Here is a 10566-nt window from a genome sequence, read left to right as displayed (position 1 = left end):
GGGCCCTACATTCAGCTCGGGATATGACACAATATCCCTGAGAAGACATCCAAACAACTCTATCAATCAATACCATGCGGAATAACTTTTTGTATAAGGGTCACAGGTGGATCAACACATTATTGACTTGCTCAATTTATGAAGCTCTTGCCTAAATTATCCAATTTTTTCTGATATTGTTATTGTACTGGTAGATAGGACAACTTGGCTGTGGAAGTGGAAGGGTAGCCCACAACATAGACAGACAACAGTATTCACAATTGCAAGCACCCAAGCTTTAATGATCTTCCAGCAATAAAGGCTCTTAACAAATCTCAATTAAGCAAGGACATAAGCTTGGTTACAAACATATGTTAACCTTCAACCAGTGAATAACCCCAATAAAGAATTACCAATCAATAAAACGTAGATAAAGGACTGCTTTACAAGAATGCTTAAATTAAGTAAAATCATGAAAGCTAAGTTACAAATTTTATGTTAAGCTTCAACAGGTGAATAACCCCAATAAAGAATTCTCATTTAAATAAAACATAGATAGGAAAATGCCCTACCAAAATGCTTAAATTAGTAAAATCATGAAAATCTGAGTTAAAACTTTTCTTAGAAACTACTTAGGGATTTACAGCAAATAAACAAGTTTGATTTGTTTAACCAGAAGGTAACTGCCAAGTCCAAGCGACCGAAGCCACTCAGAGCGGACGACCGCCCCAACGCTGGTCATCAACCGACATCGTCACGGCCCAGTGGCCACCGTGCTAAAACAGACTAACGTTTCGGTAAACGACCGACAGCAACACAGTAACAGTGACTGAAAGTCGGCGTACGCCTTATGAAACACGGCACTCCTTGAAGCGGGAGCAGGCACAGCTGACTAGCGGCCATACAACCGCGAGCAAACAAATCTCACGCCGCCCGTACTAACGCGGGAAATGATAGCGAGCGATAAGACGCCACGCGCAAAGCAGCAACCGTGCCTACCCCTCGACCACAGAATTTTCCCTGTCTCCTTGTCTATGGTAATAGAATTTATAGCACACACGAAACAATGTAATAATGGCATTAGTTCAACGCAAGATCAGTTAACAGTTAGGTCCAGTAAAGATTTACCAACGGATTTACCTTCAAACAAACTTCCGAACCACAGGCGGAAATGAGTAAACTTGGCATAAGTTTTCACCAGACCGATAAACAAGAAATCAAATTAAACAGTTGCCAAAAATACAGTCACGATACTCAAGCCCTTCAAGACCTTGCTATCTTACAGTTATCATTAACGGCGAAACATACACAAATGAATGACAAGAAATTCACCATTGAAAGCAAAAAAACAACACACCACAGAGGTTAAATTAATTAATTTGCAGACGAGCCAGTCACTGAAAGCTCAGTTCCACAAGATTAGGACTAACCTCACTCGGCAGCAATACATCTGTGTGCGTGATAACTAGGTTGCCCAAACAGGACTCCAAAACCCAAAACAACAGGTCACACGTTAGCTGACTTGTTCTCGGATACTAGGCACCACCGGGCTAAGACAATCGCGACGAAAAAAAATCTATGAAATTACAGATGCCTGCCGCAAAACAAATGAGTCTGGGTGCATGAACGTCAAGCACAAGTCACTGGTCCAGCCGGAGCGTAACCTTTTCAATGCACATACAGAGAGAACAACACACGTGGGCATAAAGGGAGCAGCAGATGTGTACCAAGCAAACAATACTGCGCCAAAATACGACCCACGTCACGTCCACAAACCGGAGCACTGCTCCCGGAGCTGGTGTCTGCTCACTGGACTGCCGCAACTCTCTGTCCCCCGGAAAGCGATGCTGACTGCCGCCTTGCTCAACGCTTCCTTCTCGGCCGTGCACGACAACTCTTCTCTTGTCGCCTCAGAGTGCGGCCGCAATGTCCGTTCTCCCCTGCTGTCCGCCCCAGGCTCCCGTACTCGCACTCACTCCCTCGTTAGGTCCCGCTCCGACAGAAGGTGCTCGCGATCGCACATAGTGACAACCAAAAACCAGAGGAGTAATCGATAGCGTCTTGCGCCCGAGAGCCGCGCCACGGCTCAGTTATCATTTGTTTGCCTGTACATGTCCATCACATCTACCGATTTCCGTCCCTCTCGGATAATTCCTTCGTAATGCGTCGTTTTTTGTCAGGTACACACCACACACTTTCTTTGTCATTGCAATCACTTTAGCCAAAAAATGGTCAAATCTGTGTTACCTGTAGTTCAGTATGCGTACATTTGGGTCACGCTGCTTGGTCTTGGTATCTCAGAGATGACTTAACAAATGTGCATGCTGTTGTTTCAGAAGTGGTGGAAAGCAAATTGCAGAATTGTTTTTGGAAGTGTTGTCGTGTTTCATTAGAACAAAAAGGTGGGGTTTCGCAGCGCTGGTAGCTGAAATAACCTGATGAGTAGGTTCAACCAGCTGCTCAGAGAAGTTTGTCTTCGCACTTAATGGCACTTCTTTCCTCCAGAAATATGTATGTTCTATCTTGACCGATCTGTTAAACATACAAAGCCAATTGTGATGGATGCGTGGAGGCCGTTGTGATGCAAACCGGTCGTCTTGCATTCGCTGTGGCTGACGCAGCCCCTTCAGCACAGTCTTTTCACTTGCACGCCGCAAGCGACGTAAAGAGACGTAGCAGCGCAGTGGAGGAGAAACACAGGCAGCTTAGTGCCGGCGACGGAGCATATTCTGCCGCCGACGAAAGCGAATTCGGCAGTGGCTTTGCGAGTGGCAATTCTGGCGCTGTCGCGTATGAGGCGGACGCCATCAGCATAACAATAACCGCGGGCTCCGGCGCCGCGCCGCCAGCCTCCAAATTTAAATCTCTTTTACATGCTGCTCTCTTAAGGCAAATCCGTTAGCACAACAAGGGCAGCCGCTCTTAGCTTTTGAATTTCATCCAGCAGTTGTGCCGGGCTCTCCGCTCTGAAAAAGAGAAAACTGACCACTCCCTGCTTTCTGTCTCCCACTTATCTGACACACACACACACACACACACACACACACACACACACACACAACACACACACACACACACACACACACACCCACACACATTCATACAGATTCCGAAATAGCGAGCGCAGTTATGAAACTCTCGGTTTGCATTCGGGACGATGTGGATTCAATTCTCAACACGATTAGAGTTTGCAGCTCTTCAGAAGGCCTACGGTTACTACCGATTCCCTACCATCTTTTCTTACTGTTTATGGAGTGATGTCGTTGCCCAGGCGAAGAAATTCGTATTCAACTTACAGTCATGAAAAAGTAAGAACCTGTTGTTAATTTCCTTTGGGCCTCACTTCTTGTGCACAGACTCTTAATAATTGCCGTTGACTATCTCCGACTGGAATACGAGTAAGACTTTCAAAAGCAAGGAGGTAGAAAGTTACTGACACAAAGGAAGTTCCATATCTTAATACGACAGTCACATCAGGTTTTTTTTAACCTTCACATACAATTCTTTTACCCGCTACCGAAGCCGAGGTCGCTAATCGAGGCCTGTGCGGTGGCGCTCGAGCCGGAGGTAAGCCAATTCCAATCCTGGCAGTGAAAAATTTTCACTGCCAGTATTTGGCAGCCAGGATGGTGGTGTAAGGTTCGTGATCACCAGTCTTTGCGCCAAGCCTCTCCGCAGTGTCTCATGAAGTGAAAGCATGTGACATTGCTGGTGGTGATCCGCCCTTCGGGTGGATACATTCAGCTCGGCTGCCCGATTATTGCTATTAGAGAAGTTTCATCCACTCCCTACTCCTTCATCAGTAACAACAGAAACCCGGCACCACACTGTGCAAGCACTTATCACAGTCATTTACACGACACATATACACACTTGACACTTCATAACAGGTTGAGGGAAGGCAGCGGCAAACCATCTCCACTAGACGTTGCCTGGAACAGCGATGCAGGATTCCTGCATCTGCTTCCCTGCGTAGGGGATTGCTTTGACTTTCACAATTCTTTTAAAGTACTGGTAACGTAGATGTCCGTGGCACCACATTCTATTATCTTCGAAACTAGATTTTGGAGTTCTTGGATTCATTGCCACTTCAAAGTCCGATTTAAGCTCACACAAACGGCTAAAATGTTTTATTTATGTTCGCACATTCAGCAAGGCTACATTTAGTATTGTGGGAAGTCACAAACTACATAATCTTCATATGACTATTGCTCTTCCACAAGTGAGATAGGACAAAGATCTCCATATTCTTATACACTCACAACACACACACACACACACACACACACACACACACACACACACACACACACACACACATCTCCATATTCTTATACACTCACAACACACACACACACACACACACACACACACACACACACACACACATACGAGCGCGCGCGCGCTAGTAGTGATGACTCATGGACTTGGCGAGGGACCTCATAGACCGATATTTATATTTTAACGGTATTTAAATATCTCAAAAACTGCCGTACGCCGCTTTTCTTGAGTAACAATAGTGAACACAGGTGAATAACATCGTTACGCACTCCCTTTTTTATTTACCAGAGGCGCTGAAGCTTGGTCATCTTTTGGGGATGGTGCTAGTTTAAACTAACAGATGATGTTGGTTGCATAAACTTTATGCTAATCTGTATTACTCGATACATAACAGTGAGCACATTGCCACAATTGTTTGTCTGCTGCTGGAATGTTTGTTGTGGCGGTGTACTTTTTCTAAGCGGATCGTTTTTATAAATTTAACACACCTGTACTTTGTAAGTTGATGAAAATTTGTTATTCAATATTATTTTACTTATTCTTGTGTTTTCGCCTGATGAAAAATAGAAAAATAATTAATTTTATCTCTAAATTTTAGTTAGGCAGAAAAAAGGAAGGAAGTCTTGTAAAAGTTAATTTTCTTCAATTTTTTGGATTTACACATTCCTTTTTTAAATTAATTTTCAAAATTATCTGTATATTACTCTGCAGTTATTTGCGTTTTTCGTCATCTTTAAGGATGCCATTAAAATGGGAACAAAACGTGAACATGTTCGGTCCGTAAATCAAGGCCTCCATGCCACTGGAATGTCTAATACAAAAATTGTACAGACTGACTGGCCTAGATACAGTGGAGACCTAAAACCTGTACAGCACCTGTGGGCCAAATTACAGAATGCAGTGTTCAGAGAACCTCATCCACGCAACAGAGACCAGTTTATTGGTCGCGTTTGTGGAGAATCGAAGTCACCCTTGAAGAGACAGTAGTTATCGCGGAAAGTCTTAGTTTACATGTCGAGGAATGTCGAGGAATTGTACAGACTGACTGGCCTAGATACAGTGGAGACCTAAAACCTGTACAGCACCTGTGGGCCAAATTACAGAATGCAGTGTTCAGAGAACCTCATCCACGCAACAGAGACCAGTTTATTGGTCGCGTTTGTGGAGAATCGAAGTCACCCTTGAAGAGACAGTAGTTATCGCGGAAAGTCTTAGTTTACATGTCGAGGAATGTCTTCATAGTCAGGGACGCAATGCAAAATTCTGAGAAGTGAATGGATGACCGACCAATTCATTCATTCAATTTGGAAACATTAAGCTGTGGTAATGATGACTGCTACGCACGCTACCGAAATTTACACTCTGTTCTAAAAGATGTAGGTCGCAAAAGGCACAACGCTATTTTGTAGTAGAAGTAGACCAAATCATTCATTTAAATACAGAGATGTGTTTTCGTAAAGAAAAATTCTGTTTGACGAAAATATTCTGAAAATACTTGAGGGGGAACTTTTCGTCCCCCCTGTAGATGACTTGGAATTGCAGCTGATAGCTATGTGTCAAAATTATGTAGAATTATATTTGTTACGCTTTTATATAAGACATCAGGTGAATGAATCTTCTACTGAAAACAAGTTAAGTTTGATTCCGTAATGGAATCAGGGGAGTAGCACTCCGTAATACATGAAGGTGCTGTACTTTAAATTGCGTTATTCATCAGACCAGTCGCAAAGCGTAATCGACATTTAGAGTTTTGATATTATCTGCCATTAATCTCTATTCATCTAGTGTCACAGCTGCAAAAGAATCACCTGTTACTTTTCTGAGCTCTGCAAGGAAGAATTATGGTTTGGATAATTCCGAATCAGATTTATCAGTGTCAAATACGGGTCATACAGTGACAATAGAATTAAAACAAAGCACTTTTTTGGAAAATTTCTTATAACTGTGCAGTAGAAGGTTGGTGATTTTTAGTAAATGCCATAGCTACGTCTCTGCTTAGACATGAATCGCGATACAGGATGGATCTGAAATATATTAAGGGATATTTGCTGGATGGTTTCGTGTCTGCAACTCATGGTACACAGAGCATCGTTACTGAGTACTCTTAACTCTTACACAGACGTATGAGCAGTCGTTATTCCCATATTTGACTGGAACTGGAAATAATTAATCCGAGGTACGAACTGCTGCACACATTACCGCGATTTACAATGTGTTCTAGAAGATGTAGGACACGGAAGGCCTACGCTCTTTTGTTGCGGAAGTCAACCAGGCTTTTTCAGACTTCGAAAAATTGTAAGTCGCTATTATTTGGCTTGTAGCAAATGTACATGAATAGGAGATGTAAATAAGTAGTTTTAACTAAAATATTTTCTATTATTTCAGTATTAGGTCTCTTCTATTAATGGGCGGCCGGGGTGGCCGAGCGGTTCTAGGCGCTACAGTCTGCAACCGCGCCACCGCTCCGGTCGCAGGTTCGAATCTTGCCTCGGGCATAGACGTGTGTGATGTTCTTAGGTTAAATTACGTTTAAGTAGTTCTAAGTTCTAGGGGACTGATGACCTAAGAAGTTTAGTCCCATAGTGCTCAGAGCCATTTGAACCATTTGAACTCTCGAAGTCAGCAAGAGAATATAATGAGTTCAACGAAAGCATTCTAAAATCTTTCGGGAGAATGTGATAACATGTGAAAATTTTACATGTGAAACAACTGAATGTAATAAGAGAGTGAAGAAAAATAACAAATTTGCATTGATTAGGTACATTTCTCTAGTTAAGATTGCACAGAAACTAACAAATCCGTGAATATTGTTCACAGTTCAAAGATAGCTTGAAAAATTTGCGTAGATCGAGAGCTGAATCTGAAATACTTGTGATTGATGATGACATTAATAACGTTCTGTAAGTAATACCAGATGAGCCATCAAGAAAGGGAAGTTACCAGGAGATGACGGCGTTTTCAGAGAAACAGTTAAAGCTTGAGTTATGTCTGTAGTTATGGGTATTTAGCTTTTGAGTCATGTTCAAATTCGGCCTTATTCTTCTGTTAGGTGTTTAAACATTGTACCAATACAGATATTTTAATGCTTACAGCTCCTAATTAGCGCCGATATATCTATGTGTAGTGGAATGTAATTAGTAATGCACAGATCATGAGTAGATAAGAGGGTGTGCTGGAAAGCAGTGCCTCCAAATTGTTTATTCTGTTCTCAATATCGTTTTAGGTATTACATGTTAAGCACATTATTCGGCTGATGCAAGTTGCAACCCTCTACCGCTAGAGGATTCCGAATTGTAGAGTGTAACATGGCGGTGTGTACCGTAACTATATGCGTTCATGAGAAACAGCGTGCAATAGTCTCTATCCGCAGAAAAGTTCGTCCACACATGGAGGTGTCTCTCCTTTAGCATAACAATACCGAACACGGATAAGGACTGCGACAACGGCAATAACCGACGTCTAAGGTCCACTGTCATCGATCATCCTCCATACAGTGGTGACTTCGCCCCATTCAATTTCCATCTATTTCTAAAATTTAAAGAACACTTTCGAGGAATCTGCTTTGACAATGATGAAGCGGTGCAAGTAGAGGTGAGGGTGTGGTACCGTGAACAAAGTTAAATATTCTACGAACTTGGGTATTTAGTTGAAACAGAAGGAACTTGTTTTCTAGATAATGTGGAACTGTTCGCGACTGTGATAGTTTTGGGTCCACAACGAAACAATTACTGAATTATAAGTCATTAATCAAAGGAAATTAGTCACTACAAGAAGATCTCAATCCGTCTGGCTAGAGGTAAGCGTTACTGCACCACAGAAATTCAATGTATCTTTCCCTCCCTCTCTCTCCTTCCTCCTCACATTATTCTAACAACGGCAGTCTTTCGAAGGAACTTAATTCCACTGAGCATTAATTGTGCAGTTCTGTACACAGATTACACGATCACAAACATGTACACGCGCACATACATACACACACACACACACACACACACACACACACACACACACACACACACACACACACACACACACTCCTGCGCGCGCTCACATTCGTATAAAGAAATTAAACTACATACATTTAAAAAAATGAAACACAGTAATGAACAAATTTATTAAAATACTACACGTTGATGGTATCATCCGCAACTGTTGCAACTGATAGGTGGCAAGTAAAACTATACTCTACATGTGTTCTCCACAGAGTTGGTGCATGGAACTAGTTGTACAGTCATCTAGCATATAATCAAAGACAGAGAGTACACAGCTTGCGTAATAGTGTTTCACTACATCTGACATACCACTCTATTGTGTAAATTGTGGGAGTCCATCCTCTTTCGCAATATTTAGACAGCTATTATAGGCAATCGGAAATTACTTAACTGGGTGAAGAACTCAAGTAGATAAAAGAGGGATGGTTAAGAGCTGTGAGCATGTGTCTAGAACCAATACCTCGTCCTTGTTTCCAGTTTTTTATAGAGTGCTGTATTTTTCGATTTAATAGATAAAAGCATAGCGTACTTTATATTTAATAATTAAGATACAGCACTTTCAATTACAGTCTTTGTTTTCTATACAAAAAATTCAACCCTAATCAGTTTCAAAGCCGTTTCAAACTCATCACTGTCTTACAATACTATTTTCATTCTGGTCAGTGTCGATGCTCCACGTAAATTACTAAACTCAAATCGAATATTCTATAGTATTGTTACTGTTTTCTATCACGCACGATTGTTAACACACAACACGCGAAATGCTTAAATACTAATGCACCTTCCTGCGTAACCTCTTATCCACTTCTTCTCTGGTACCATATTTAATTAATATTCAAAAATGTTCAAATGTGTGTGAAATCTTATGGGACTTAACTGCTAAGATCATCAGTCCCTAAGCTTACACACTACTTAACCTAAATTATCCTAAGGACAAACACACACACCCATGCCCGAGGGAGGATTCGAACCTCCGCCGGGATCAACCGCACAGTCCATGACTGCAGCGCCTGAGACCGCTCTGCTAATCCCGCGCGGCATTTTAATATTCTTTACTTCATTACGTTTCCGCTTTTAACCTCTTGTAGACTTTTCAGTTTAATTCTCACTAATATTCAACATCTCCTGGATATACTATAAGGGGGCATTCGGTGACAATTTGGCGAAGAGTCTGACAAAGTTATCTGCTGTCGCAGGTCGGTGATTCTGTTACTTCCCATTTATAGAAAGAATCACGACAGATGCCATATAACGTTCTACTGAGTATTTTCCATACGTGACGAGGCAGTTCAATTCCTGAAAAGTTGTGAAACAGGTTCGATAATTGGTGAAGCCTGAGCCAGTTTCAAGGTATCCCAGTGTTGTCTCCACGTGTCATTTATTTTGAAACTGTGCCCCAAAAGTAGTTTTGATAATGGTAGTGGGTGGTTTTAGCCAACGGCCTTGCCGCAGTGGTAACACCGGTTCCCGTCAGATCTCCGAAGTAAAGCGCTGTCGGGCTGGGCTAGCAATTGGATGGGTGACCATCCGGTCGGACGAGCGCTGTTGGCAAGAGGGGCGCACTCAGCCCTTGTGAGGCAAACTGAGGAGCTACTTGATTGAGAAGTAGTGGCTCCGGGCTCGGAAACTGACATAGGCCGCGAGAGCGGTGTGCTGACCACATGCCCCTCCATATCCGCATCCAGTGACACCTATGAGCTGAGGATGACACGGCGGCGATTCAGTACTGTTGGGCCTCCATGGCCTGGTTGGGAGGAGTTTTAGTGGGTGATTTTAGACTTTAGCCTCTGCAGAGCAGCATCAGTCAGGTCACTGTACAATGGAAGCTGGAGACTGTCTAAAATTTTGTTGTATTCCTTAACTAATGTTTCTCATCTGCACGTATGAGGAGGACCGATAGGGGACAAAAGAGGTAAACAATGTAGTGGACTGGTTTTTAGACAGCCGCTAATTATTTCCATGGTCCCATTCAATTTGGTGTCTGTCTTCTTCATGTGGTGGCAATTTAACCAGTTGGAGACCAGTATTCGGCAACCGAGTACGCAAGACTAAGTTGTGTTGGTCTGGACGTACAGTCCCTGTAGCTGAATTTGCTGCAGCGTTTTCTAGGTGTTTTTAAAAGATAATGTTCGGTCTGTTGTTCTCCCCATATGTTTTGAGAAAGGATTGTAACGAACTAAGTTGTGTTGAAGTGTACTTGGGACTCTAGAAGTGCATGTATATTATTGAGGTGAAAGCACGACAATTCAGTATTTATCTTGTTGAAATTAGTCTCCAATCGGAAAAGTATGTCCCCTACGCTGTAAGATCTTTC

The 10566-nt window shown here is 42.4% G+C and overlaps 1 pseudogene; it reads left to right on the top strand.

The window, feature by feature from the left end:
• The first annotated feature begins 9685 nt into the window (after positions 1–9685).
• LOC126429405 (5S ribosomal RNA) lies at positions 9686–9803 on the top strand (annotated as a pseudogene).
• Positions 9804–10566: the final 763 nt, after the last annotated feature.

This window comes from Schistocerca serialis, chromosome 1, assembly GCF_023864345.2.
Source record: "Schistocerca serialis cubense isolate TAMUIC-IGC-003099 chromosome 1, iqSchSeri2.2, whole genome shotgun sequence".
Classification (NCBI taxonomy): Eukaryota; Metazoa; Arthropoda; class Insecta; order Orthoptera; family Acrididae; genus Schistocerca; species Schistocerca serialis.
This window is presented reverse-complemented; position numbering and strand designations above follow the sequence as displayed.